This window comes from Amia ocellicauda, unplaced genomic scaffold (genome assembly GCF_036373705.1).
Source record: "Amia ocellicauda isolate fAmiCal2 unplaced genomic scaffold, fAmiCal2.hap1 HAP1_SCAFFOLD_91, whole genome shotgun sequence".
Taxonomy (NCBI): domain Eukaryota; kingdom Metazoa; phylum Chordata; class Actinopteri; order Amiiformes; family Amiidae; genus Amia; species Amia ocellicauda.
Window position 1 is genome coordinate 254,237 of NW_027103016.1, and position 26,769 is coordinate 281,005.

At 43.6% G+C, this 26,769-nt stretch overlaps 9 non-coding genes and 7 pseudogenes across 9 annotated transcripts; 8 read left to right on the forward strand and 8 right to left on the reverse strand.

Moving 5' to 3' along the window:
* Window positions 1-4,616: 4,616 nt before the first annotated feature.
* trnay-gua (transfer RNA tyrosine (anticodon GUA)) lies at window positions 4,617-4,705 on the forward strand. Its single transcript is given in 2 exon segments — window positions 4,617-4,653; window positions 4,670-4,705. It is a non-coding gene; the product is annotated as a tRNA-Tyr (tRNA).
* Window positions 4,706-4,940: 235 nt separating this feature from the next.
* Window positions 4,941-5,013, forward strand: trnak-uuu (transfer RNA lysine (anticodon UUU)). The gene has a single exon. It is a non-coding gene; the product is annotated as a tRNA-Lys (tRNA).
* A 6,281-nt stretch (window positions 5,014-11,294) lies between these two features.
* trnay-gua (transfer RNA tyrosine (anticodon GUA)) lies at window positions 11,295-11,383 on the forward strand. The gene is given in 2 exon segments: window positions 11,295-11,331; window positions 11,348-11,383. It is a non-coding gene; the product is annotated as a tRNA-Tyr (tRNA).
* Window positions 11,384-11,618: 235 nt separating this feature from the next.
* Window positions 11,619-11,691, forward strand: trnak-uuu (transfer RNA lysine (anticodon UUU)). Its single transcript has one exon. It is a non-coding gene; the product is annotated as a tRNA-Lys (tRNA).
* A 5,969-nt stretch (window positions 11,692-17,660) lies between these two features.
* Window positions 17,661-17,749, forward strand: trnas-gga (transfer RNA serine (anticodon GGA)). The gene is given in 2 exon segments: window positions 17,661-17,697; window positions 17,714-17,749. It is a non-coding gene; the product is annotated as a tRNA-Ser (tRNA).
* A 235-nt stretch (window positions 17,750-17,984) lies between these two features.
* Window positions 17,985-18,057, forward strand: trnak-uuu (transfer RNA lysine (anticodon UUU)). Its single transcript has one exon. It is a non-coding gene; the product is annotated as a tRNA-Lys (tRNA).
* A 3,224-nt stretch (window positions 18,058-21,281) lies between these two features.
* On the forward strand, window positions 21,282-21,370 carry trnay-gua (transfer RNA tyrosine (anticodon GUA)). The gene is given in 2 exon segments: window positions 21,282-21,318; window positions 21,335-21,370. It is a non-coding gene; the product is annotated as a tRNA-Tyr (tRNA).
* Window positions 21,371-21,589: 219 nt separating this feature from the next.
* On the forward strand, window positions 21,590-21,662 carry trnak-uuu (transfer RNA lysine (anticodon UUU)). The gene has a single exon. It is a non-coding gene; the product is annotated as a tRNA-Lys (tRNA).
* A 1,422-nt stretch (window positions 21,663-23,084) lies between these two features.
* LOC136745328 (U6 spliceosomal RNA) lies at window positions 23,085-23,191 on the reverse strand. Its single transcript, XR_010816090.1, has one exon. It is a non-coding gene; the product is annotated as a U6 spliceosomal RNA (small nuclear RNA).
* Window positions 23,192-24,170: 979 nt separating this feature from the next.
* On the reverse strand, window positions 24,171-24,289 carry LOC136745314 (uncharacterized; annotated as a pseudogene).
* Window positions 24,290-24,498: 209 nt separating this feature from the next.
* On the reverse strand, window positions 24,499-24,617 carry LOC136745302 (uncharacterized; annotated as a pseudogene).
* Window positions 24,618-24,835: 218 nt separating this feature from the next.
* Window positions 24,836-24,954, reverse strand: LOC136745322 (uncharacterized; annotated as a pseudogene).
* Window positions 24,955-25,169: 215 nt separating this feature from the next.
* LOC136745317 (uncharacterized) lies at window positions 25,170-25,288 on the reverse strand (annotated as a pseudogene).
* Window positions 25,289-25,496: 208 nt separating this feature from the next.
* On the reverse strand, window positions 25,497-25,615 carry LOC136745305 (uncharacterized; annotated as a pseudogene).
* Window positions 25,616-25,824: 209 nt separating this feature from the next.
* LOC136745320 (uncharacterized) lies at window positions 25,825-25,943 on the reverse strand (annotated as a pseudogene).
* A 216-nt stretch (window positions 25,944-26,159) lies between these two features.
* LOC136745310 (uncharacterized) lies at window positions 26,160-26,278 on the reverse strand (annotated as a pseudogene).
* Window positions 26,279-26,769: the final 491 nt, after the last annotated feature.

A 26,769-nucleotide genomic window follows, 5' to 3' on the forward strand; every position in this document is an offset into this window, starting at 1 on the left:
AGAGCTACGAACCCGGGCCAACCGGCATTTCCAAAAGATGGCATGGATTGACATCAGTCATAAATCAAGCCCCCCTCCATTAGGACACTGGGGGCTGAAACCGAAATCCAATCTCAAGAACTCAAGAACCAATCACCTATTGATCTGACAGACTATAAGGAACAGTGCACAGTCTCTCTCTCTCTCTCTCTCTCTTTCTCTCTCACCTGAACCAGTAATTCGCTGCCACAGCTCAACCTGTAGCTCTGTTGCCCGAACCGGAACCAGAAACCAACCAAGTCTTTGCCGGCAACAGAAGAGTTAAACTGGGAGAAGGAGATTGAGCCGTACGAAGAATTCTATTAAAGGACTATATTAAAGAAAGAACTTTACAGACTGCGCATGCCCGCCTGTGCCCACCTGATCAGTGGAGTTTTACAGCTGGACAATTGAGTAAGTCGAATGTATATGAAAGTGTTCAGTCATTTAAATAGCTATTTGAGTCTTAAGAAACTTGACCCTTGGAACGAACAGGGCCCTGCTTTCCTCAAAGACTTTGTCTTCAAGTAACTACGGTGGAACCCTGCTTACAAAGAAGATTTTGTGCAAAACCTTGGAGCCTTCAAACCAGTGGAAAATCTGTTTGGAAAAGACTCTAATTTCGCGAAACCCCAACTTCCAGCTGCATCGACTGAGTGGAAGTTCTTGGACAAAGCCGAACCGCACTGCCTTTGTTCCAAACCACACGGACCATGTGCCGTGTGCTGTGATCTGAGCCCGAAGACAGAGAGGCCTCTCTGCGACGAAGTTCAGATAAGTTTAACAGTTTGGAGTTCATGATTCATGACATTTGAGAAATCATTTAGAAATGTTATTCTGTGATTCATAACTCTAGAATGTGTAATATCATTTAGTTTTCTTAAATATAAATGTGTGTTGCATTAACCTGTTTTGTTGATAATTTTAGAAATAAAATCTGTCAACCCCGAGAAATATGTTCTCATTCCTGTTTAACTGTTTAGTATGAAATTGACACAAGTCAATAGACGTTAGATTATTGGTGGCCCTGCCTATCCTTGATCATTGAATAATAATCAGTTAAGGGAAATTGTGGTAACAAGTAACGATAGGATCTTTCTCGGCACCTAAACGTAAATGAGACTGATATATATATAACGAGAAGTTACCTGACATAAATACTAACCTGCGTAGTTATTTAATGTCTGACTAACAATACTAACGAGAGACTCACCTTCGTCTTACTAACCGGTATTGTAGTTAATGTGTTTATAACCTTTTTTGTTTAACGATTTGTGTGTTAGAGCATCAGACTTTTAATCTGAGGGTCCAGGGTTCGAGTCCCTGTTCGGGCGCCTTGTTGACCGAGGGCCATGATGGTGAAAAGCCTGGATGGCCTTCCAGGTGACAATGAAATATGCAGTTGCGTCTAGGCAAGGTGTCTAGTCCTCTTTGCTTCTTTCGGCAAATATCCAGCCTGGGCAAGTGTTGTCTTCCAGAGGCAAGTCAAGCCAGGAACTCTGAGAGATGTTTTTGCCGTTGACGACGTGTCACTTTAGAACAGCACAACATGCATCTCTACTTGACTTGGCACAATCTGTGAGGGTTGGGCCAACACAACGTGTCCACACATTTGCAGGCGTCTTGAAATACTTGGAATGACCTGTGGCCCCATGCCATGCAGAAGTCCACAGCTATGCGTGTCAGCATGCTCTGCTCTTCATCCCCAATGTGCCACTTGTAAGAACTGTGTAAAAAGCGACAGAGAACGTGATCAGCAAAGAAACACAATTCTCCTGAGAACGACAATCATCGTGCCGATCGTAATCTCAGTGCATACCTGGATGCCCAACAAGCCAAGCCAGTGGTTCCCAAGCGTTGTAATGCCACGGCACACTTTGCTGAGACCAAAAACCTTCGCGGCGCACCAACATGAAAAAAAAAAAAAAGGATTTACTAGGTATTGTCTCACCTGAATGGCAACAGGCTGCTAAAACTATTATCACACGCACATTGCATGTTAAAGTATGTCAGTAAGGGAGTAATTAAAAGGGCAAATGTGTGAAGTGCAAGGAGTGGCCCTTAGTGGTTAGGTAAAAAAGTACACAGACAAACTAAATAATCCCTTGATACAAATCATTTATTTAGTGCAGACAGACCAAGACCAGCCACAATAAACTATTCGCAGTAAATATAAATTCACAGCAAAATAGGTTCAGTTCACAATATCCTATAACAAGCTGCACAAAGGCAGCGCTAGCAGTGGAAAGAACGAAGAACTGCAGGAGAAACGCCGGGGCTATTTAGAGCCCGATTATTCAACACAGAGGGGGAAAACCAAGGCCAAATGAGACTTAGAGGAACAGGAGACATCCAACAACAGTATAAAGATAAAAAGGAATTCACCACATGTCCCTTTAATCAATTGCCTTGCAGTTCCACTGTGTAGCGTTATGTTGGGTGTATTTTGATAAGAGCATTTGGGCTCTGAGCTGAAGCACTGATCTAAAGAAGACCTCTCCACCCCCAAAGTTATCAGATTTCCTTTGCTCATCAGCTTGGAACTGGTTTGCATCAAAGTGACAGTTTTGGGGAGGATGGCACCGAGAAGAGGCCAAATAGGTTGAATCCTGCTATGAGATGTCTGGAGAAAGGGGCCTGTAGGTGATAAAAACTCTTTGAAGTGGACGAGAGCCGAAATCCCGACATAGAGCTACGAACCCGGGCCAACCGGCATTTCCAAAAGATGGCATGGATTGACATCAGTCATAAATCAAGCCCCCCTCCATTAGGACACTGGGGGCTGAAACCGAAATCCAATCTCAAGAACTCAAGAACCAATCACCTATTGATCTGACAGACTATAAGGAACAGTGCACAGTCTCTCTCTCTCTCTCTCTCTCTCTCTTTCTCTCTCTCTCTCTTTCTCTCTCACCTGAACCAGTAACTCGCTGCCACAGCTCAACCTGTAGCTCTGTTGCCCGAACCGGAACCAGAAACCAACCAAGTCTTTGCCGGCAACAGAAGAGTTAAACTGGGAGAAGGAGATTGAGCCGTACGAAGAATTCTTTTAAAGGACTTTATTAAATAAAGAACTTTACAGACTGCGCATGCCCGCCTGTGCCCACCTGATCAGTGGAGTTTTACAGCTGGACAATTGAGTAAGTCGAATGTATATGAAAGTGTTCAGTCATTTAAATAGCTATTTGAGTCTTAAGAAACTTGACCCTTGGAACGAACAGGGCTCTGCTTTCCTCAAAGACTTTGTCTTCAAGTAACTACGGTGGAACCCTGCTTATAAAGAAGATTTTGTGCACAACCTTGGAGCCTTCAAACCAGTGGAAAATCTGTTTGGAAAAGACTCTAATTTCGCGAAACCCCAACTTCCAGCTGCATCGACTGAGTGGAAGTTCTTGGACAAAGCCGAACCGCACTGCCTTTGTTCCAAACCACACGGACCATGTGCCGTGTGCTGTGATCTGAGCCCGAAGACAGAGAGGCCTCTCTGCGACGAAGTTCAGATAAGTTTAACAGTTTGGAGTTCATGATTCATGACATTTGAGAAATCAATTAGAAATGTTATTCTGTGATTCATAACTCTAGAATGTGTAATATCATTTAGTTTTCTTAAATATAAATGTGTGTTGCATTAAACTGTTTTGTTGATAATTTTAGAAATAAAATCTGTCAACCCCGAGAAATATCTTCTCATTCCTGTTTAACTGTTTAGTATGAAATTGACACAAGTCAATAGACGTTAGATTATTGGTGGCCCTGCCTATCCTTGATCATTGAATAATAATCAGTTAAGGGAAATTGTGGTAACAAGTAACGATAGGATCTTTCTCGGCACCTAAACGTAAATGAGACTGATATATATATAACGAGAAGTTACCTGACATAAATACTAACCTGCGTAGTTATTTAATGTCTGACTAACAATACTAACGAGAGACTCACCTTCGTCTTACTAACCGGTATTGTAGTTAATGTGTTTATAACCTTTTTTGTTTAACGATTTGTGTGTTATCATATGCGATCCCATGGTCTTTGATTTGGTCACGGAAGTGATTTGTCTTTGATTTGTTGATCTAGAGTTGAATTTTAATTAGCTTTTCCCTTTTGTATAATTAGTGTAGTGCTACATTTAGTCTTTGTTTTTGAATAAATTTAACAATTTATATCTTTGGAATTGGTGTCTGTGTCCAATTATTACAGAAATTGAGTTCTACAAGATTCCAGGATTCGTGATAAGGTGATACTATAAATTCACTTCTTAAATTGAAATTTATAAGTGTACCTTACGATACAACTGATAGCACTGCAACTCAGTGTAGGTGTGCGTTCAGTCCGGCAAACACAACATTTCAGTTATGAAACGCTTTCTACAGGTGATGTATAAATGTAATATTTTCACACATTTGAATAAGTTTGATTTGATACAAGATTTATGAAGTTGACCAAACAAAATGACATAATATTTTTCAGGGGATAAAAATCTCACGACACAATTGGGTAGTCCTCACGGCACACGGGTTGAAAACCACTGAGCCAAGCCACGGTGCTTCTTGGCTTTGCACGGCCACTGAGACTGCCAGGGGAAGACGGTGAGAATCTTCGCTTCGATAGCTCAGTTGGTAGAGCGGAGGACTGTAGGTTTCAGACAGCGGGCATCCTTAGGTCGCTGGTTCAATTCCGGCTCGAAGGAAGGCGTGATTATGGTTTGACATCGGTTTTGGACGAGCTCCCAAATGTCAAGCCATTGGAATTGCATGAGGACAAGGAGAAAACACCGGAAATTCGGATTTGCTGTGGAGAACTCGCATTGCCCAAACATCTCATATGCATGTGGCCCTTTTCACCCTGAGCCCAGTTTTCTAAACCGGCCAGAAAGCGGTCTGGAACAATCATGAAGCCAACACATTGTGAAGCACTTCACTGAAGCCCGGGTAGCTCAGCCGGTAGAGCATCAGACTTTTAATCTGAGGGTCCAGGGTTCGAGTCCCTGTTCGGGTGCCTTGTTGACCGAGGGCCATGATGGTGAAAAGCCTGGATGGCCTTCCAGGTGACAATGAAATATGCAGTTGTGTCTAGGCAAGGTGTCTAGTCCTCTTTGCTTCTTTCTGCAAATATCCAGCCTGGGCAAGTGTTGTCTTCCAGAGGCAAGTCAAGCCAGGAACTCTGAGAGATGTTTTTGCCGTTGACGACGTGTCACTTTAGAACAGCACAACATGCATCTCTACTTGACTTGGCACAATCTGTGAGGGTTGGGCCAACACAACGTGTCCACACATTTGCAGGCGTCTTGAAATACTTGGAATGACCTGTGGCCCCATGCCATGCAGAAGTCCACAGCTATGCGTGTCAGCATGCTCTGCTCCTCATCCCCAATGTGCCACTTGTAAGAACTTTGTAAAAAGCGACAGAGAACATGATCAGCAAAGAAACACAATTCTCCTGAGAACGACAATCATCGTGCCGATCGTAATCTCAGTGCATACCTGGATGCCCAACAAGCCAAGCCAGTGGTTCCCAAGCGTTGTAATGCCACGGCACACTTTGCTGAGACCAAAAACCTTCGCGGCGCACCAACATGAAAAAAAAAAAAAAGGATTTACTAGGTATTGTCTCACCTGAATGGCAACAGGCTGCTAAAACTATTATCACACGCACATTGCATGTTAAAGTATGTCAGTAAGGGAGTAATTAAAAGGGCAAATGTGTGAAGTGCAAGGAGTGGCCCTTAGTGGTTAGGTAAAAAAGTACACAGACAAACTAAATAATCCCTTGATACAAATCATTTATTTAGTGCAGACAGACCAAGACCAGCCACAATAAACTATTCGCAGTAAATATAAATTCACAGCAAAATAGGTTCAGTTCACAATATCCTATAACAAGCTGTATTTAACGAAGTAGTTAAACGTTACAAAGGGCATTACAATTGTTGAAAAACAATAGCACACGGATCAAACATGCTATCCCCGCCATTTTATTCGATTTGATAAGACGTTTCGCGACCGAAATGTTTTGTGTGCAGACTGAACGCACACCTGAGCCGAGCACGATCACAATACATATCCACAGTTAATCTAAGCAGTATCATATTGTAACCATTTCGGTCTGTTATCAACCCTTCCGGATCCAAAACCAGGAGTCAGACACCCTTTTCGGTGGACATGCTGTTGACTTCTCACAAGCACCATCTGCCTTCACAAAGGCAGCGCTAGCAGTGGAAAGAACGAAGAACTGCAGAAGAAACGCCGGGGCTATTTAGAGCCCGATTATTCAACACAGAGGGGGGAAACCAAAGCCAAATGAGACTTAGAGGAACAGGAGACATCCAACAACAGTATAAAGATGAAAAGGAATTCACCACATGTCCCTTTAATCAATTGCCTTGCAGTTCCACTGTGTAGCGTTATGTTGGGTGTATTTTGATAAGAGCATTTGGGCTCTGAGCTGAAGCACTGATCTAAAGAAGACCTCTCTACCCCCAAAGTTATCAGATTTCCTTTGCTCATCAGCTTGGAACTGGTTTGCATCAAAGTGACAGTTTTGGGGAGGATGGCACCGAGAAGAGGCCAAATAGGTTGAATCCTGCTATGAGATGTCTGGAGAAAGGGGCCTGTAGGTGATAAAAACTCTTTGAAGTGGACGAGAGCCGAAATCCCGACATAGAGCTACGAACCCGGGCCAACCGGCATTTCCAAAAGATGGCATGGATTGACATCAGTCATAAATCAAGCCCCCCTCCATTAGGACACTGGGGGCTGAAACCGAAATCCAATCTCAAGAACTCAAGAACCAATCACCTATTGATCTGACAGACTATAAGGAACAGTGCACAGTCTCTCTCTCTCTCTCTCTCTTTCTCTCTCTCTCTCTTTCTCTCTCACCTGAACCAGTAACTCGCTGCCACAGCTCAACCTGTAGCTCTGTTGCCCGAACCGGAACCAGAAACCAACCAAGTCTTTGCCGGCAACAGAAGAGTTAAACTGGGAGAAGTAGATTGAGCCGTACGAAGAATTCTATTAAAGGACTATATTAAAGAAAGAACTTTACAGACTGCGCATGCCCGCCTGTGCCCACCTGATCAGTGGAGTTTTACAGCTGGACAATTGAGTAAGTCGAATGTATATGAAAGTGTTCAGTCATTTAAATAGCTATTTGAGTCTTAAGAAACTTGACCCTTGGAACGAACAGGGCCCTGCTTTCCTCAAAGACTTTGTCTTCAAGTAACTACGGTGGAACCCTGCTTACAAAGAAGATTTTGTGCACAACCTTGGAGCCTTCAAACCAGTGGAAAATCTGTTTGGAAAAGACTCTAATTTCGCGAAACCCCAATTTCCAGGTGCATCGACTGAGTGGAAGTTCTTGGACAAAGCCGAACCGCACTGCCTTTGTTCCAAACCACACGGACCATATGCCGTGTGCTGTGATCTGAGCCCGAAGACAGAGAGGCCTCTCTGTGACGAAGTTCAGATAAGTTTAACAGTTTGGAGTTCATGATTCATGACATTTGAGAAATCAATTAGAAATGTTATTCTGTGATTCAAAACTCTAGAATGTGTAATATCATTTCGTTTTCTTAAATATAAATGTGTGTTGCATTAAACTGTTTTGTTGATAATTTTAGAAATAAAATCTGTCAACCCCGAGAAATATCTTCTCATTCCTGTTTAACTGTTTAGTCTGAAATTGACACAAGTCAATAGACGTTAGATTATTGGTGGCCCTGCCTATCCTTGATCATTGAATAATAATCAGTTAAGGGAAATTGTGGTAACAAGTAATGATAGGATCTTTCTCGGCACCTAAACGTAAATGAGACTGATATATATATAACGAGAAGTTACCTGACATAAATACTAACCTGCGTAGTTATTTAATGTCTGACTAACAATACTAACGAGAGACTCACCTTCGTCTTACTAACCGGTATTGTAGTTAATGTGTTTATAACCTTTTTTGTTTAACGATTTGTGTGTTAGAGCATCAGACTTTTAATCTGAGGGTCCAGGGTTCGAGTCCCTGTTCGGGCGCCTTGTTGACCGAGGGCCATGATGGTGAAAAGCCTGGATGGCCTTCCAGGTGACAATGAAATATGCAGTTGCGTCTAGGCAAGGTGTCTAGTCCTCTTTGCTTCTTTCGTCAAATATCCAGCCTGGGCAAGTGTTGTCTTCCAGAGGCAAGTCAAGCCAGGAACTCTGAGAGATGTTTTTGCCGTTGACGACGTGTCACTTTAGAACAGCACAACATGCATCTCTACTTGACTTGGCACAATCTGTGAGGGTTGGGCCAACACAACGTGTCCACACATTTGCAGGCGTCTTGAAATACTTGGAATGACCTGTGGCCCCATGCCATGCAGAAGTCCACAGCTATGCGTGTCAGCATGCTCTGCTCTTCATCCCCAATGTGCCACTTGTAAGAACTGTGTAAAAAGCGACAGAGAACGTGATCAGCAAAGAAACACAATTCTCCTGAGAACGACAATCATCGTGCCGATCGTAATCTCAGTGCATACCTGGATGCCCAACAAGCCAAGCCAGTGGTTCCCAAGCGTTGTAATGCCACGGAACACTTTGCTGAGACCAAAAACCTTTGCGGCGCACCAACATGAAAGAAAAAAAAAAGGATTTACTAGGTATTGTCTCACCTGAATGGCAACAGGCTGCTAAAACTATTATCACACGCACATTGCATGTTAAAGTATGTCAGTAAGGGAGTAATTAAAAGGGCAAATGTGTGAAGTGCAAGGAGTGGCCCTTAGTGGTTAGGTAAAAAAGTACACAGACAAACTAAATAATCCCTTGATACAAATCATTTATTTAGTGCAGACAGACCAAGACCAGCCACAATAAACTATTCGCAGTAAATATAAATTCACAGCAAAATAGGTTCAGTTCACAATATCCTATAACAAGCTGCACAAAGGCAGCGCTAGCAGTGGAAAGAACGAAGAACTGCAGGAGAAACGCCGGGGCTATTTAGAGCCCGATTATTCAACACAGAGGGGGAAAACCAGGGCCAAATGAGACTTAGAGGAACAGGAGACATCCAACAACAGTATAAAGATAAAAAGGAATTCACCACATGTCCCTTTAATCAATTGCCTTGCAGTTCCACTGTGTAGCGTTATGTTGGGTGTATTTTGATAAGAGCATTTGGGCTCTGAGCTGAAGCACTGATCTAAAGAAGACCTCTCCACCCCCAAAGTTATCAGATTTCCTTTGCTCATCAGCTTGGAACTGGTTTGCATCAAAGTGACAGTTTTGGGGTGGATGGCACCGAGAAGAGGCCAAATAGGTTGAATCCTGCTATGAGATGTCTGGAGAAAGGGGCCTGTAGGTGAGAAAAACTCTTTGAAGTGGACGAGAGCCGAAATCCCGACATAGAGCTACGAACCCGGGCCAACCGGCACTTCCAAAAGATGGCATGGATTGACATCAGTCATAAATCAAGCCCCCCTCCATTAAGACACTGGGGGCTGAAACCGAAATCCAATCTCAAGAACTCAAGAACCAATCACCTATTGATCTGACAGACTATAAGGAACAGTGCACAGTCTCTCTCTCTCTCTCTCTCTCTCTCTCTCTTTCTCTCTCACCTGAACCAGTAACTCGCTGCCACAGCTCAACCTGTAGCTCTGTTGCCCGAACCGGAACCAGAAACCAACCAAGTCTTTGCCGGCAACAGAAGAGTTAAACTGGGAGAAGGAGATTGAGCCGTACGAAGAATTCTATTAAAGGACTTTATTAAATAAAGAACTTTACAGACTGCGCATGCCCGCCTGTGCCCACCTGATCAGTGGAGTTTTACAGCTGGACAATTGAGTAAGTCGAATGTATATGAAAGTGTTCAGTCATTTAAATAGCTATTTGAGTCTTAAGAAACTTGACCCTTGGAACGAACAGGGCCCTGCTTTCCTCAAAGACTTTGTCTTCAAGTAACTACGGTGGAACCCTGCTTACAAAGAAGATTTTGTGCACAACCTTGGAGCCTTCAAACCAGTGGAAAATCTGTTTGGAAAAGACTCTAATTTCGCGAAACCCCAATTTCCAGGTGCATCGACTGAGTGGAAGTTCTTGGACAAAGCCGAACCGCACTGCCTTTGTTCCAAACCACACGGACCATGTGCCGTGTGCTGTGATCTGAGCCCGAAGACAGAGAGGCCTCTCTGCGACGAAGTTCAGATAAGTTTAACAGTTTGGAGTTCATGATTCATGACATTTGAGAAATCAATTAGAAATGTTATTCTGTGATTCAAAACTCTAGAATGTGTAATATCATTTAGTTTTCTTAAATATAAATGTGTGTTGCATTAAACTGTTTTGTTGATAATTTTAGAAATAAAATCTGTCAACCCCGAGAAATATCTTCTCATTCCTGTTTAACTGTTTAGTCTGAAATTGACACAAGTCAATAGACGTTAGATTATTGGTGGCCCTGCCTATCCTTGATCATTGAATAATAATCAGTTAAGGGAAATTGTGGTAACAAGTAACGATAGGATCTTTCTCGGCACCTAAACGTAAATGAGACTGATATATATATAACGAGAAGTTACCTGACATAAATACTAACCTGCGTAGTTATTTAATGTCTGACTAACAATACTAACGAGAGACTCACCTTCGTCTTACTAACCGGTATTGTAGTTAATGTGTTTATAACCTTTTTTGTTTAACGATTTGTGTGTTATCATATGCGATCCCATGGTCTTTGATTTGGTCACGGAAGTGATTTGTCTTTGATTTGTTGATCTAGAGTTGAATTTTAATTAGCTTTTCCCTTTTGTATAATTAGTGTAGTGCTACATTTAGTCTTTGTTTTTGAATAAATTTAACAATTTATATCTTTGGAATTGGTGTCTGTGTCCAATTATTACAGAAATTGAGTTCTACAAGATTCCAGGATTCGTGATAAGGTGATACTATAAATTCACTTCTTAAATTGAAATTTATAAGTGTACCTTACGATACAACTGATAGCACTGCAACTCAGTGTAGGTGTGCGTTCAGTCCGGCAAACACAACATTTCAGTTATGAAACGCTTTCTACAGGTGATGTATAAATGTAATATTTTCACACATTTGAATAAGTTTGATTTGATACAAGATTTATGAAGTTGACCAAACAAAATGACATAATATTTTTCAGGGGATAAAAATCTCACGACACAATTGGGTAGTCCTCACGGCACACGGGTTGAAAACCACTGAGCCAAGCCACGGTGCTTCTTGGCTTTGCACGGCCACTGAGACTGCCAGGGGAAGACGGTGAGAAGCTTCCCTTCGATAGCTCAGTTGGTAGAGCGGAGGACTGTAGGTTTCAGACAGCGGGCATCCTTAGGTCGCTGGTTCAATTCCGGCTCGAAGGAAGGCGTGATTATGGCTTGACATCGGTTTTGGACGAGCTCCCAAATGTCAAGCCATTGGAATTGCATGAGGACAAGGAGAAAACACCGGAAATTCGGATTTGCTGTGTAGAACTCGCATTGCCCAAACATCTCATATGCATGTGACCCTTTTCACCCTGAGCCCAGTTTTCTAAACCGGCCAGAAAGCGGTCTGGAACAATCATGAAGCCAACACATTGTGAAGCACTTCACTGAAGCCCGGGTAGCTCAGCCGGTAGAGCATCAGACTTTTAATCTGAGGGTCCAGGGTTCGAGTCCCTGTTCGGGCGCCTTGTTGACCGAGGGCCATGATGGTGAAAAGCCTGGATGGCCTTCCAGGTGACAATGAAATATGCAGTTGCGTCTATGCAAGGTGTCTAGTCCTCTTTGCTTCTTTCGGCAAATATCCAGCCTGGGCAAGTCAAGCCAGGAACTCTGAGAGATGTTTTTGCCGTTGACGACGTGTCACTTTAGAACAGCACAACATGCATCTCTACTTGATTTGGCACAATCTGTGAGGGTTGGGCCAACACAACGTGTCCACACATTTGCAGGCGTCTTGAAATACTTGGAATGACCTGTGGCCCCATGCCATGCAGAAGTCCACAGCTATGCGTGTCAGCATGCTCTGCTCCTCATCCCCAATGTGCTACTTGTAAGAACTGTATAAAAAGCGACAGAGAACGTGATCAGCAAAGAAACACAATTCTCCTGAGAACGACAATCATCGTGCCGATCGTAATCTCAGTGCATACCTGGATGCCCAACAAGCCAAGCCAGTGGTTCCCAAGCGTTGTAATGCCACGGCACACTTTGCTGAGACCAAAAACCTTCGCGGCGCACCAACATGAAAAAAAAAAAAAAGGATTTACTAGGTATTGTCTCACCTGAATGGCAACAGGCTGCTAAAGCTATTATCACACGCACATTGCATGTTAAAGTATGTCAGTAAGGGAGTAATTAAAAGGGCAAATGTGTGAAGTGCAAGGAGTGGCCCTTAGTGGTTAAGTAAAAAAGTACACAGACAAACTAAATAATCCCTTGATACATATCATTTATTTAGTGCAGACAGACCAAGACCAGCCACAATAAACTATTCGCAGTAAATATAAATTCACAGCAAAATAGGTTCAGTTCACAATATCCTATAACAAGCTGCACAAAGGCAGCGCTAGCAGTGGAAAGAACGAAGAACTGCAGGAGAAACGCCGGGGCTATTTAGAGCCCGATTATTCAACACAGAGGGGGAAAACCAAGGCCAAATGAGACTTAGAGGAACAGGAGACATCCAACAACAGTATAAAGATAAAAAGGAATTCACCACATGTCCCTTTAATCAATTGCCTTGCAGTTCCACTGTGTAGCATTATGTTGGGTGTATTTTGATAAGAGCATTTGGGCTCTGAGCTGAAGCACTGATCTAAAGAAGACCTCTCCACCCCCAAAGTTATCAGATTTCCTTTGCTCATCAGCTTGGAACTGGTTTGCATCAAAGTGACAGTTTTGGGGAGGATGGCACCGAGAAGAGGCCAAATAGGTTGAATCCTGCTATGAGATGTCTGGAGAAAGGGGCCTGTAGGTGATAAAAACTCTTTGAAGTGGACGAGAGCCGAAATCCCGACATAGAGCTACGAACCCGGGCCAACCGGCATTTCCAAAAGATGGCATGGATTGACATCAGTCATAAATCAAGCCCCCCTCCATTAGGACACTGGGGGCTGAAACCGAAATCCAATCTCAAGAACTCAAGAACCAATCACCTATTGATCTGACAGACTATAAGGAACAGTGCACAGTCTCTCTCTCTCTCTCTCTCTCTCTCTTTCTCTCTCTCTCTCTTTCTCTCTCACCTGAACCAGTAACTCGCTGCCACAGTTCAACCAGTAGCTCTGTTGCCCGAACCGGAACCAGAAACCAACCAAGTCTTTGCCGGCAACAGAAGAGTTAAACTGGGAGAAGGAGATTGAGCCGTACGAAGAATTCTTTTAAAGGACTTTATTAAATAAAGAACTTTACAGACTGCGCATGCCCGCCTGTGCCCACCTGATCAGTGGAGTTTTACAGCTGGACAATTGAGTAAGTCGAATGTATATGAAAGTGTTCAGTCATTTAAATAGCTATTTGAGTCTTAAGAAACTTGACCCTTGGAACGAACAGGGCCCTGCTTTCCTCAAAGACTTTGTCTTCAAGTAACTACGGTGGAACCCTGCTTACAAAGAAGATTTTGTGCACAACCTTGGAGCCTTCAAACCAGTGGAAAATCTGTTTGGAAAAGACTCTAATTTCGCGAAACCCCAACTTCCAGCTGCATCGACTGAGTGGAAGTTCTTGGACAAAGCCGAACCGCACTGCCTTGTTCCAAACCACACGGACCATGTGCCGTGTGCTGTGATCTGAGCCCGAAGACAGAGAGGCCTCTCTGCGACGAAGTTCAGATAAGTTTAACAGTTTGGAGTTCATGATTCATGACATTTGAGAAATCAATTAGAAATGTTATTCTGTGATTCATAACTCTAGAATGTGTAATATCATTTAGTTTTCTTAAATATAAATGTGTGTTGCATTAAACTGTTTTGTTGATAATTTTAGAAATAAAATCTGTCAACCCCGAGAAATATCTTCTCATTCCTGTTTAACTGTTTAGTCTGAAATTGACACAAGTCAATAGACGTTAGATAATTGGTGTCCCTGCCTATCCATGATCATTGAATAATAATCAGTTAAGGGAAATTGTGGTAACAAGTAACGATAGGATCTTTCTCGGCACCTAAACGTAAATGAGACTGATATATATATAACGAGAAGTTACCTGACATAAATACTAACCTGCGTAGTTATTTAATGTCTGACTAACAATACTAACGAGAGACTCACCTTCGTCTTACTAACCGGTATTGTAGTTAATGTGTTTATAACCTTTTTTGTTTAACGATTTGTGTGTTAGAGCATCAGACTTTTAATCTGAGGGTCCAGGGTTCGAGTCCCTGTTCGGGCGCCTTGTTGACCGAGGGCCATGATGGTGAAAAGCCTGGATGGCCTTCCAGGTGACAATGAAATATGCAGTTGCGTCTAGGCAAGGTGTCTAGTCCTCTTTGCTTCTTTCGGCAAATATCCAGCCTGGGCAAGTGTTGTCTTCCAGAGGCAAGTCAAGCCAGGAACTCTGAGAGATGTTTTTGCTGTTGACGACGTGTCACTTTAGAACAGCACAACATGCATCTCTACTTGACTTGGCACAATCTGTGAGGGTTGGGCCAACACAACGTGTCCACACATTTGCAGGCGTCTTGAAATACTTGGAATGACCTGTGGCCCCATGCCATGCAGAAGTCCACAGCTATGCGTGTCAGCATGCTCTGCTCTTCATCCCCAATGTGCCACTTGTAAGAACTGTGTAAAAAGCGACAGAGAACGTGATCAGCAAAGAAACACAATTCTCCTGAGAACGACAATCATCGTGCCGATCGTAATCTCAGTGCATACCTGGATGCCCAACAAGCCAAGCCAGTGGTTCCCAAGCGTTGTAATGCCACGGCACACTTTGCTGAGACCAAAAACCTTCGCGGCGCACCAACATGAAAAAAAAAAAAGGATTTACTAGGTATTGTCTCACCTGAATGGCAACAGGCTGCTAAAACTATTATCACACGCACATTGCATGTTAAAGTATGTCAGTAAGGGAGTAATTAAAAGGGCAAATGTGTGAAGTGCAAGGAGTGGACCTTAGTGGTTAGGTAAAAAAGTACACAGACAAACTAAATAATCCCTTGATACAAATCATTTATTTAGTGCAGACAGACCAAGACCAGCCACAATAAACTATTCGCAGTAAATATAAATTCACAGCAAAATAGGTTCAGTTCACAATATCCTATAACAAGCTGCACAAAGGCAGCGCTAGCAGTGGAAAGAACGAAGAACTGCAGGAGAAACGCCGGGGCTATTTAGAGCCCGATTATTCAACACAGAGGGGGAAAACCAAGGCCAAATGAGACTTAGAGGAACAGGAGACATCCAACAACAGTATAAAGATAAAAAGGAATTCACCACATGTCCCTTTAATCAATTGCCTTGCAGTTCCACTGTGTAGCGTTATGTTGGGTTTATTTTGATAAGAGCATTCGGGCTCTGAGCTGAAGCACTGATCTAAAGAAGACCTCTCCACCCCCAAAGTTATCAGATTTCCTTTGCTCATCAGCTTGGAACTGGTTTGCATCAAAGTGACAGTTTTGGGGAGGATGGCACCGAGAAGAGGCCAAATAGGTTGAATCCTGCTATGAGATGTCTGGAGAAAGGGGCCTGTAGGTGATAAAAACTCTTTGAAGTGGACGAGAGCCGAAATCCCGACATAGAGCTACGAACCCGGGCCAACCGGCATTTCCAAAAGATGGCATGGATTGACATCAGTCATAAATCAAGCCCCCCTCCATTAGGACACTGGGGGCTGAAACCGAAATCCAATCTCAAGAACTCAAGAACCAATCACCTATTGATCTGACAGACTATAAGGAACAGTGCACAGTCTCTCTCTCTCTCTCTCTCTCTCTCTCTCTCTCTCTCGCTCTATTTCTCTCTCACCTGAACCAGTAACTCGCTGCCACAGCTCAACCTGTAGCTCTGTTGCCCGAACCGGAACCAGAAACCAACCAAGTCTTTGCCGGCAACAGAAGAGTTAAACTGGGAGAAGGAGATTGAGCCGTACGAAGAATTCTATTAAAGGACTATATTAAAGAAAGAACTTTACAGACTGCGCATGCCCGCCTGTGCCCACCTGATCAGTGGAGTTTTACAGCTGGACAATTGAGTAAGTCGAATGTATATGAAAGTGTTCAGTCATTTAAATAGCTATTTGAGTCTTAAGAAACTTGACCCTTGGAACGAACAGGGCTCTGCTTTCCTCAAAGACTTTGTCTTCAAGTAACTACGGTGGAACCCTGCTTACAAAGAAGATTTTGTGCACAACCTTGGAGCCTTCAAACCAGTGGAAAATCTGTTTGGAAAAGACTCTAATTTCGCGAAACCCCAATTTCCAGGTGCATCGACTGAGTGGAAGTTCTTGGACAAAGCCGAACCGCACTGCCTTTGTTCCAAACCACACGGACCATGTGCCGTGTGCTGTGATCTGAGCCCGAAGACAGAGAGGCCTCTCTGCGACGAAGTTCAGATAAGTTTAACAGTTTGGAGTTCATGATTCATGACATTTGAGAAATCAATTAGAAATGTTATTCTGTGATTCAAAACTCTAGAATGTGTAATATCATTTCGTTTTCTTAAATATAAATGTGTGTTGCATTAAACTGTTTTGTTGATAATTTTAGAAATAAAATCTGTCAACCCCGAGAAATATCTTCTCATTCCTGTTTAACTGTTTAGTCTGAAATTGACACAAGTCAATAGACGTTAGATTATTGGTGGCCCTGCCTATCCTTGATCATTGAATAATAATCAGTTAAGGGAAATTGTGGTAACAAGTAACGATAGGATCTTTCTCGGCACCTAAACGTAAATGAGACAGATATATATATAACGAGAAGTTACCTGACATAAATACTAACCTGCGTAGTTATTTAATGTCTGACTAACAATACTAACGAGAGACTCACCTTCGTCTTACTAACCGGTATTGTAGTTAATGTGTTTATAACCTTTTTTGTTTAACGATTTGTGTGTAATCATATGCGATCCCATGGTCTTTGATTTGGTCACGGAAGTGATTTGTCTTTGATTTGTTGATCTAGAGTTGAATTTTGATTAGCTTTTCCCTTTTGTATAATTAGTGTAGTGCTACATTTAGTCTTTGTTTTTGAATAAATTTAACAATTTATATCTTTGGAATTGGTGTCTGTGTCCAATTATTACAGAAATTGAGTTCTACAAGATTCCAGGATTCGTGATAAGGTGATACTATAAATTCACTTCTTAAATTGAAATTTTTAAGTGTACCTTACGATACAACTGATAGCACTGCAACTCAGTGTAGGTGTGCGTTCAGTCCGGCAAACACAACATTTCAGTTATGAAACGCTTTCTACAGGTGATGTATAAATGTAATATTTTCACACATTTGAATAAGTTTGATTTGATACAAGATTTATGAAGTTGACCAAACAAAATGACATAATATTTTTCAGGGGATAAAAATCTCACGACACAATTGGGTAGTCCTCACGGCACACGGGTTGAAAACCACTGAGCCAAGCCACGGTGCTTCTTGGCTTTGCACGGCCACTGAGACTGCCAGGGGAAGACGGTGAGAAGCTTCCCTTTGATAGCTCAGCTGGTGGAGCGGAGGACTGGAGGTTTCAGGCTGCGGGCATCCTTAGGTCGCTGGTTCAATTCCGGCTCGAAGGAAGGCGTGATTATGGTTTGACATCGGTTTTGGACGAGCTCCCAAATGTCAAGCCATTGGAATTGCATGAGGACAAGGAGAAAACACCGGAAATTTGGATTTGCTGTGGAGAACTCGCATTGCCCAAACATCTCATATGCATGTGACCCTTTTCACCCTGAGCCCAGTTTTCTAAACCGGCCAGAAAGCGGTCTGGAACAATCATGAAGCCAACACATTGTGAAGCACTTCACTGAAGCTCGGGTAGCTCAGCCAGGAGGGCATCAGACTTTTAATCTGAGGGTCCAGGGTTTGAGTCCCTGTTCGGGCGCCTTGTTGACTGAGGGCCATGATGGTGAAAAGCCTGGATGGCCTTCCAGGTGACAATGAAATATGCAGTTGCGTCTAGGCAAGGTGTCTAGTCCTCTTTGCTTCTTTCGGCAAATATCCAGCCTGGGCAAGTCAAGCCAGGAACTCTGAGAGATGTTTTTGCCGTTGACGACGTGTCACTTTAGAACAGCACAACATGCATCTCTACTTGACTTGGCACAATCTGTGAGGGTTGGGCCAACACAACGTGTCCACACATTTGCAGGCGTCTTGAAATACTTGGAATGACCTGTGGCCCCATGCCATGCAGAAGTCCACAGCTATGCGTGTCAGCATGCTCTGCTCCTCATCCCCAATGTGCCACTTGTAAGAACTGTGTAAAAAGCGACAGAGAACGTGATCAGCAAAGAAACACAATTCTCCTGAGAACGACAATCATCGTGCCGATCGTAATCTCAGTGCATACCTGGATGCCCAACAAGCCAAGCCAGTGGTTCCCAAGCGTTGTAATGCCACGGCACACTTTGCTGAGACCAAAAACCTTCGCGGCGCACCAACATGAAAAAAAAAAAAAAGGATTTACTAGGTATTGTCTCACCTGAATGGCAACAGGCTGCTAAAACTATTATCACACGCACATTGCATGTTAAAGTATGTCAGTAAGGGAGTAATTAAAAGGGCAAATGTGTGAAGTGCAAGGAGTGGCCCTTAGTGGTTAAGTAAAAAAGTACACAGACAAACTAAATAATCCCTTGATACAAATCATTTATTTAGTGCAGACAGACCAAGACCAGCCACAATAAACTATTCGCAGTAAATATAAATTCACAGCAAAATAGGTTCAGTTCACAATATCCTATAACAAGCTGCACAAAGGCAGCGCTAGCAGTGGAAAGAACGAAGAACTGCAGGAGAAACGCCGGGGCTATTTAGAGCCCGATTATTCAACACAGAGGGGGAAAACCAAGGCCAAATGAGACTTAGAGGAACAGGAGACATCCAACAACAGTATAAAGATAAAAAGGAATTCACCACATGTCCCTTTAATCAATTGCCTTGCAGTTCCACTGTGTAGCGTTATGTTGGGTGTATTTTGATAAGAGCATTCGGGCTCTGAGCTGAAGCACTGATCTAAAGAAGACCTCTCCACCCCCAAAGTTATCAGATTTCCTTTGCTCATCAGCTTGGAACTGGTTTGCATCAAAGTGACAGTTTTGGGGAGGATGGCACCGAGAAGAGGCCAAATAGGTTGAATCCTGCTATGAGATGTCTGGAGAAAGGGGCCTGTAGGTGATAAAAACTCTTTGAAGTGGACGAGAGCCGAAATCCCGACATAGAGCTACGAACCCGGGCCAACCGGCATGTCCAAAAGATGGCATGGATTGACATCAGTCATAAATCAAGCCCCCCTCCATTAGGACACTGGGGGCTGAAACCGAAATCCAATCTCAAGAACTCAAGAACCAATCACCTATTGATCTGACAGACTATAAGGAACAGTGCACAGTCTCTCTCTCTCTCTCTCTCTCTTTCTCTCTCACCTGAACCAGTAACTCATTGCCACAGCTCAACCTGTAGCTCTGTTGCCCGAACCGGAACCAGAAACCAACCAAGTCTTTGCCGGCAACAGAAGAGTTAAACTGGGAGAAGGAGATTGAGCCGTACGAAGAATTCTATTAAAGGACTTTATTAAATAAAGAACTTTACAGACTGCGCATGCCCGCCTGTGCCCACCTGATCAGTGGAGTTTTACAGCTGGACAATTGAGTAAGTCGAATGTATATGAAAGTGTTCAGTCATTTAAATAGCTATTTGAGTCTTAAGAAACTTGACCCTTGGAACGAACAGGGCCCTGCTTTCCTCAAAGACTTTGTCTTCAAGTAACTACGGTGGAACCCTGCTTACAAAGAAGATTTTGTGCACAACCTTGGAGCCTTCAAACCAGTGGAAAATCTGTTTGGAAAAGACTCTAATTTCGCGAAACCCCAATTTCCAGGTGCATCGACTGAGTGGAAGTTCTCGGACAAAGCCGAACCGCACTGCCTTTGTTCCAAACCACACGGACCATGTGCCGTGTGCTGTGATCTGAGCCCGAAGACAGAGAGGCCTCTCTGCGACGAAGTTCAGATAAGTTTAACAGTTTGGAGTTCATGATTCATGACATTTGAGAAATCAATTAGAAATGTTATTCTGTGATTCAAAACTCTAGAATGTGTAATATCATTTAGTTTTCTTAAATATAAATGTGTGTTGCATTAAACTGTTTTGTTGATAATTTTAGAAATAAAATCTGTCAACCCCGAGAAATATCTTCTCATTACTGTTTAACTGTTTAGTCTGAAATTGACACAAGTCAATAGACGTTAGATTATTGGTGGCCCTGCCTATCCTTGATCATTGAATAATAATCAGTTAAGGGAAATTGTGGTAACAAGTAATGATAGGATCTTTCTCGGCACCTAAACGTAAATGAGACTGATATATATATAACGAGAAGTTACCTGACATAAATACTAACCTGCGTAGTTATTTAATGTCTGACTAACAATACTAACGAGAGACTCACCTTCGTCTTACTAACCGGTATTGTAGTTAATGTGTTTATAACCTTTTTTGTTTAACGATTTGTGTGTTATCATATGCGATCCCATGGTCTTTGATTTGGTCACGGAAGTGATTTGTCTTTGATTTGTTGATCTAGAGTTGAATTTTAATTAGCTTTTCCCTTTTGTATAATTAGTGTAGTGCTACATTTAGTCTTTGGTTTTGAATAAATTTAACAATTTATATCTTTGGAATTGGTGTCTGTGTCCAATTATTACAGAAATTGAGTTCTACAAGATTCCAGGATTCGTGATAAGGTGATACTATAAATTCACTTCTTAAATTGAAATTTATAAGTGTACCTTACGATACAACTGATAGCACTGCAACTCAGTGTAGGTGTGCGTTCAGTCCGGCAAACACAACATTTCAGTTATGAAACGCTTTCTACAGGTGATGTATAAATGTAATATTTTCACACATTTGAATAAGTTTGATTTGATACAAGATTTATGAAGTTGACCAAACAAAATGACATAATATTTTTCAGGGGATAAAAATCTCACGACACAATTGGGTAGTCCTCACGGCACACGGGTTGAAAACCACTGAGCCAAGCCACGGTGCTTCTTGGCTTTGCACGGCCACTGAGACTGCCAGGGGAAGACGGTGAGAAGCTTCCCTTCGATAGCTCAGTTGGTATAGCGGAGGACTGTAGGTTTCAGGCAGCGGGCATCCTTAGGTCGCTGGTTCAATTCCGGCTCGAAGGAAGGCGTGATTATGGTTTGACATCGGTTTTGGACGAGCTCCCAAATGTCAAGCCATTGGAATTGCATGAGGACAAGGAGAAAACACCGGAAATTTGGATTTGCTGTGGAGAACTCGCATTGCCCAAACATCTCATATGCATGTGACCCTTTTCACCCTGAGCCCAGTTTTCTAAACCGGCCAGAAAGCGGTCTGGAACAATCATGAAGCACTTCACTGAAGCCCGGGTAGCTCAGCCGGTAGAGCATCAGACTTTTAATCTGAGGGTCCAGGGTTCGAGTCTCTGTTCGGGCGCCTTGTTGACCGAGGGCCATGATGGTGAAAAGCCTGGATGGCCTTACAGGTGACAATGAAATATGCAGTTGCGTCTAGGCAAGGTGTCTAGTCCTCTTTGCTTCTTTCGGCAAATATCCAGCCTGGGCAAGTGTTGTCTTCCAGAGGCAAGTCAAGCCAGGAACTCTGAGAGGTGTTTTTGCCGTTGACGACGTGTCACTTTAGAACAGCACAACATGCATCTCTACTTGACTTGGCACAATCTGTGAGGGTTGGGCCAACACAACGTGTCCACACATTTGCAGTCGTCTTGAAATACTTGGAATGACCTGTGGCCCCATGCCATGCAGAAGTCCACAGCTATGCGTGTCAGCATGCTCTGCTCCTCATCCCCAATGTGCCACTTGTAAGAACTGTGTAAAAAGCGACAGAGAACGTGATCAGCAAAGAAACACAATTCTCCTGAGAACGACAATCATCGTGCCGATCGTAATCTCAGTGCATACCTGGATGCCCAACAAGCCAAGCCAGTGGTTCCCAAGCGTTGTAATGCCACGGCACACTTTGCTGAGACCAAAAACCTTCGCGGCGCACCAACATGAAAAAATAAATAAAAGGATTTACTAGTTATTGTCTCACCTGAATGGCAACAGGCTGCTAAAACTATTATCACACGCACATTGCATGTTAATGTATGTCAGTAAGGGAGTAATTAAAAGGGCAAATGTGTGAAGTGCAAGGAGTGGCCTTTAGTGGTTAGGTAAAAAAGTACACAGACAAACTAAATAATCCCTTGATACAAATCATTTATTTAGTGCAGACAGACCAAGACCAGCCACAATAAACTATTCGCAGTAAATATAAATTCACAGCAAAATAGGTTCAGTTCAAAATATCCTATAACAAGCTGTATGTAACGAAGTGGTTAAACGTTACAAAGGGCATTACAATTGTTGAAAAACAATAGCACACGGATCAAACATGCTATCCCCGCCATTTTATTCGATTTGATTAGACGTTTCGCGACCGAAATGTTTTGTGTGCGGACTGAACGCACACCTGAGCCGAGCACGATCACAATACATATTCACAATTAATCTAAGCAGTATCATATTGTAACCGTTTCGGTCTGTTATCAACCCTTCCGGATCCAAAACCAGGAGTCAGACACCCTTTTCGGTGGACACGCTGTTGACTTCTCACAAGCACCATCCGCCTTCACAGAGGCAGCGCTAGCAGTGGAAAGAACAAAAACGGAGGGAAAATTCGCTTGCGCCGAACGGGGTCGAGAGATCCGCTGTGACGCAGGAGTGCGAGAGGACTCGACACCACCGAGCACGGGCGCGAGAGGGAGAGATACCCACGGTGTGAGAAACCGCCCGCGACGCAAGCACCAGATGCCCGCAAGGACAATGGGAACCGGCGCGCTACCGAGAAACTGACCAAGATATGGAACGCTTCACGAATTTGCGTGTCATCCTTGCACAGGGGCCATGCAAATCTTCTCTGTATCGTTCCAGTTTTATTATACGTATTGCCGTCGCGAACACAAGGGCTGGGTTAGAGAGCACCCGCCTTTGTACCCAGGTGGGCCGGGGGAGCGAGGCGACTCGCTGTTTGGGGCCGGGAAGCCTGTCCCACTCCCTGCTCGTTGGCGGTGAGGCCGGGGGCCTTCCCTGGAGAGACTCTAGCGCCTCTCTTTCACCAAACGTCCGTACCACCATGGCAGACAGGGACACTTCACCCCATCCCCATGCCGGGCAGAGGCATGCTGGGGGAATGTGCAAATCCGGAGAGGTAATCAATCAACCGTAATCCCAAGTGTCATTGGAAAACGGAGCAGAAATCCACTACAATCCCCGATACGCCGAAGTAGTGGGCAGAGATGCTTCCCCCCTGCCAGCCGCCAGGCGGAGCGGCCGGGGCTGCGCTGGTGAGGTGAGGTGTATCGTATCGTATCGTATCGTATCTTGATGTTCCCTTACAGCCCCCCTCCCCTGAGCCATTAACGATGACTCCATACCTGGTCTGCAATGATTAGCTCACAATGTGGGCTGCAGGACGTGCGTGACCTGTAGATTTCTCCACTGCACCTGTGTAACGTCTTGAACACGTCATTGGTACTAAGCCTTGGTGGGTAATTTGATTCTGAATTGCACCATTATAAAAATCTCTTGTGCCTTGGCAAGTCGCACAGGAAGAGGGCGTCTGCTAAGAAAGAAGTAGTGAGAAATGACAATCGGTCGCCTGCCCCGTTTAGCTTCCGAGATCTGACGAGATCGGGCGCGTTCAGGATGGTGTGGCCAAAAGCAGAGAGGCCTGGCTGCATGATGTCGCTTAAAGGCTGGTGGGTATTGACGGAACTTCCAGCAAAAAAAAAAAAAAAAAAAAAAAAAATGGAGGGAACAATATCAGTGCAGCAAAGGGTGTTGTAAGTAGCGGGGTACGTGTAAAATTCTTCAATTATATCTCCTCCAGACAGAAAGAGAGTATTAAGAGCTACGATGAAGTTACCCAAGTGACGTAAAAAGCTTGCAGCACCTGGTATTTCCAGGAGGTCTCCCATCCAAGTACTGACCAGGCCCTGACCCGTTTAAGTTCCGAGATCTGACGAGACGGGGTGCGTCCAGGACGGTGTAGCCGCAAGCCGAGAGGCCTGGCTGCATGATGTCTCTTTAAGGCAGACGGGTGTTGACGGAACTTCCAGCAAATAAAAAAAGAAAAATGGAGGGAAAAATATCAGTTCCGCAAAGGGTGTTGAAAGTAGCCGGGTACGTGTACATTTCTTCAATTATATCTCCTCCAGACAGAAAGAGAGAATTAAGAGCTACAATGAAGTTACCCAGGAGACATAAAAAGCTTGCAGCACCTGGTATTTCCAGGAGGTCACCCATCCAAGTACTGACCAGGCCCTGCCCCGTTTAGCTTCCGAGATCTGACAAGATCGGTAGCGTTCAGGACGGTGAGGCCGCAAGCCGAGACGCCTGGCTGCATGATGTCTCTTAAAGGCTGGCGGGTATTGACGGAACTTCCAGCAAAAAAAAAAAAAAAAAAAAGAAAAATGGATGGAAAAATATCAGTGCAGCAAAGGGTGTTGAAAGAAGCCGGGTACGTGTACAATTCTTCAATTATATCTCCTCCAGACAGAAAGAGAGAATTAAGAGCTACAATGAAGTTACCCAGGAGACGTAAAAAGCTTGCAGTACCTGGTATTTCCAGGAGGTCTCCCATGCAAGTACTGATCAGGCCCTGCCCCGTTTAGCTTCCGAGATCTGATGAGATCGGGCGTGTTCAGGACGGTGAGGCCGCAAGCCAAGAGGCCAGGCTGCATGATGTCTCTTAATGGCTGGCGGGTATTGACGTAACTTCCAGCAAAAAAAAAAAAAAAATGAAAAATGGAGGGAAAAATATCAGTGCAGCAAAGGGTGTTGACAGTAGCCGGGTACGTGTACAATTCTTCAATTATATCTCCTCCTGACAGAAAGAGAGAATTAAGAACTACGATGAAGTAACCCAGGAGACGTAAAAAGTTTGCAGTACCTGGTATTTCCAGGAGGTCACCCATCCAAATACTGACCAGGCCCTGCCACGATTTGCTTCCAAGATCTCACAAGATTGGGCGCGTTCAGGACAGTGTGGCCGCAAGCAAAGAGGCCTGGCTGCATGATGTCTCTTAAAGGCTGGCGGGTATTGACGGAACTTCCAGCAAAAAAAAAAAGAAAAATAGAGGGAAAAATACCAGTGCAGCAAAGGGTGTTGAAAGTAGCCGGGTACGTGTACAATTCTTCAATTATATCTTCTCCAGACAGAAAGAGAGTATTAAGAGCTACGATGAAGTTTCCCAGGAGACGTAAAAGCTTGCAGCACCAGGTATTTCCAGGAGGTCTCACATTCAAGTACTGACCAGGTCCTGCCCCGTTTAGCTTCCGAGATCTGACGAGATCGGTCGCGTTCAGGATGGTGTGGCCGCAAGCCAAGATGCCTGGCTGCATGATGTCTCTTAAAGGCTGGCGGGTATTGACGGAACTTCCAGCAAAAAAAAAAAGAAAAATAGAGGGAAAAATACCAGTGCAGCAAAGGGTGTTGAAAGTAGCCGGGTACGTGTACAATTCTTCAATTATATCTTCTCCAGACAGAAAGAGAGTATTAAGAGCTACGATGAAGTTCCCCAGGAGACGTAAAAAGCTGGCAGCACCTGGTATTTCCTGGAGATCTCCCATCCAAGTACTGACCAGGTCCTGCCCCGTTTAGTTTCCGAGATCTGACGAGATCGGGCGCGTTCAGGACTGTGTGTCCGCAAGCCGAGAGGCCTGGTTGCATGATGTCTCTTAAAGGCTGGCGGATATTGACGGAACTTCCAGAAAAAAGAAAAAAGAAAAAGAATAATGGAGGAAAAAATATCAGTGCAGCAAAGGGTGTTGAAAGTAGCCGGGTACGTGTACATTTCATCAATTATATCTCCTCCAGACAGAAAGAGAGTATTAAGATCTACGATGAAGTTACCCAGGAGACGTAAAAAGCTTGCAGTACCTGGTATTTCCAGGAGGTCTCCCATCCAAGTACTGATCAGGCGCTGCTCCATTTAGCTTCCGAGATCTGATGAAATCGGGCGCGTTCAGAACGGTGTGGCCGCAAGCCAAGAGGCCTGGCTGCATGATGTCTCTTAAAGGCTGGAGGGTATTGACAGAACTTCCAGCAAAAAAAAAAAAAAAAAGAAAAATACACATACCACGTGGGCAATTCTAGAGCGTCCCCTAGAGTACAAACAGTGTATCGTGCCTACAAAAGTTTTCTTGTTACTAACCTTTGGAATCTGGATTTCTGGACAAAGCTCTCCAATAACTATTACAGAACTTAGTTCTTTTCAGTCTAAGATTCCTCTCACGGGGCACCAATTATGTAGCGTAAGGTACACTTATAAATTTCAATTATAGAAGTGTATTTATAGTATCACCTTATCACGAATCCTGGAATCTTGTAGAACTCAATTTCTGTAATAATTTGACGCAGACACCATTTCCAAAGATATAAATTGTCAAATTTATTCAAAACAAAGACTAAATGTAGCACTACACTAATTAAACAAAAGGGAAAAACTAATTAAAATTCAACTCTAGATCAACAAATC